The sequence below is a fragment of the Hippopotamus amphibius genome, chromosome 13 (genome assembly GCF_030028045.1).
Source record: "Hippopotamus amphibius kiboko isolate mHipAmp2 chromosome 13, mHipAmp2.hap2, whole genome shotgun sequence".
NCBI classification, from domain to species: Eukaryota; Metazoa; Chordata; class Mammalia; order Artiodactyla; family Hippopotamidae; genus Hippopotamus; species Hippopotamus amphibius.
The window spans coordinates 69,645,327-69,648,101 of NC_080198.1; positions in this window are offsets into that span (position 1 = coordinate 69,645,327).

The following is a 2,775-nucleotide window of genomic DNA, read 5'->3' on the forward strand; positions in this document are numbered from 1 at the left end:
TTCAAATGCTCATCTCTTCTGGAGACGTCCTCATAGACACACCTAGAAATTACATTTTATCAGCCACTTGGGTATCCCTTCGCCTAGTCAAGGTGACACAGAAAATTAACCATCACAAATTGCTTTGAACCCCTGGTTCCATGACCTGTGGAAGCCATAAGCCTCCCCAAGATTTCCTATGTCAAAGGATTTACATTGTCTAAACAACCCTTTTTCCTAAGTCAACTGGAATGCAAAACTTGTACTCTTCTCTTGTTTCCTGGAGACAGCCTCTCCATGGATACCATGATTTCTAGGGAGGAAACTTGGAAGGTCTTAGGGAAGGGTCACATTGCCACTCATGTGGCCTTCACCCACCCCTACTTTATTCCTCCCTTTTCAGTCCTTCTCCAGATAAACAAATCTTCACCAGCTCTCATCCTACAGGTCTCACTTGCTACTCAAGTGAATTTCTGATGAATGAAATTATTTCTAAAATGAATTTTCAGAGGAAAGAAAGAACAACAGCAACTGTTTTAATTTTGATAAGTCTTTAATTTATCAAAATTATTAATTGTGATAAATTTGATAAATTTGTCATGGCATAATTGTACTCCAGGAAACACAGTTCGGGAACTGCTCTATCTTTGTTCAATGTTCTAATAATCTTTAGGTATTCCACTTTGCGGAAGAAAACCGACATATAATTTGGCAAGTCTACTGTGTTATTTCCGTTTTCGTTTTCTTTTATCTTTTATTTTTATATTATTTCAACCTTACAGAAAGGTTGCAAGACCAGCATCACAAACTTGTGTATACCCTTTACGCAGATTCTCCAATTGTTTATATTTTGTGCCATTGCTTTATTATTTTCTTTTTCTATATATAATGCATGTAAGTAATATATGCATATTATTTTTTTCTGAACCATTTGGAGACTTTTTTATGAGTATATATTTTCTAACAAGAATATTCTCTTACACAATTGTGATACATTAATCAAAATCTGGAAATTTTATGATACAGTACTCTTATCTGACATTCTATAGTCAAATTTGGTCAGTTGTTCCATGATGTCCTTTATAGTTGTTTTTTCCCTCTGATCAAGGCTCTAATTCAGGATTGCATATTGCATATACTTGTTCTATCTCTTTAGTCTCCATTAAATCTGGAATAGTTTCTCAGTGTTTATCTTTCTTAACATGTATTTTGGAAGAATACAGGGCAGTTATCTTGTAGAATGTTTTCCTTGAATAGATACAAGTTAGGCACTTTTGGCAGGAATACCACAGATGTTGACCTTGAGACCTTGTTTGGTTTTACAAACAACAGTCAGTTCTTCACTTCTCCTGCACCCGCTTTGAGCTACATTCCAGCTCAATTCAGACACTAGCTACCTGGAGTTAGTGCAGACCCCACAGGTTAAGGACTCAGTGCCACAGTATTGTCCCCGCTTCAGATGCCAGCCATAAATAGGATCCCCACATCCATGTCTGGCTAGCTACAGATTCAGGAGTTCCCTGCTCAGATTTAATGATTTCTTAAAATGACTCAGAACTCAGGAAAGCACTATAATTAACACTACAGTTTTATTATAAAGGATACAATTCAGAAATAGCCAAACAGAAGAGATGCATAGGGCAAGGAACGAGGTGGGGGACACAAAACTTCCATGCTCTCTCGAGTGGGAGGAGGGGCAGTGCATCACCATCCCAGCACACAGATGCCGTCATAACCCAAATCTCTGACAAACGGGGCAAGAATATACAATGGATAAAAGACAGTCTCTTCAGTAAATGGCGCTGGGAAAACTGAACAGCCACATGTAAAAGAATGAAATTAGAACATTCTCTAACACCATACACAAAAATAAACTCAAAATGGATTAAAGACCTAAATGTAAGACCAGACACTATAAAACTCCTAGAGGAAAACAGAAAACACTATAAAACTCCTTAACATAAATCCTAGCAATATCTTTCTGGATTCATTTCCTTATTCTTTATATATGTGTGCATGTGCTCAAGCCATGTTCCAAGCTCTTTACTCCTCTCTGTAGAATCTCTTATCTTTCTCTTCAAGCTGAAGAGCTTTCATTAACTCTTCTTTAGTACCTGTGTGGTGGTGACCAATTCTCTGATTTCGTTTATCTGAAAATGCCTTTATTTTGACTGTAATCCTAAAAGATATTTTCACTGCCTGGACAATTCTTAGTTAATAGTAGTTTCCTTTCAACACTTAAAATGTTCTCCCACGTTTTTCTGGTTTTAATTTTTCTTATGAGAAGTCAGCCAGCCTTCATTTTTCACCTTATGAGTTTCACAATATATGTCATTTTCACACTATGTGTGTATGTTTAAGGTTTTCACTAATGTTGGGAAATTTTTGGTCATGTGTTTAAATATTTTTTCTGCCCCATTCACTTCTCTTTGAACTCCAATTGTATATATGTTAGACCATTTGATGTTGGACTCAGAGAACACTGAGGCTCTGTTAACTTTTTTATAGATTTTTTTTTTGTCCTCTCAGTCCTTTTGACTAGATATTTTCTGTTGATCTATCTTCAAGTTCACTGACCCTTCTGTTGTTTCCAGTCTGTTGTTAAATCCATCAATGAACTTTTGTTATTTTTCAGTTCTAGAATTTCCATTTGGCTTTTTTAAAATACTTCTTTCTTTCTACAGAGATGTCCATCTGTTCATTATTACCATATTTTCTATTCAGTCCTTAAACACACTTATAATAGCTGCTTTAAAGTCCCTGTTTGTTAATTCCAACCTCTGAATTATCTTGAGG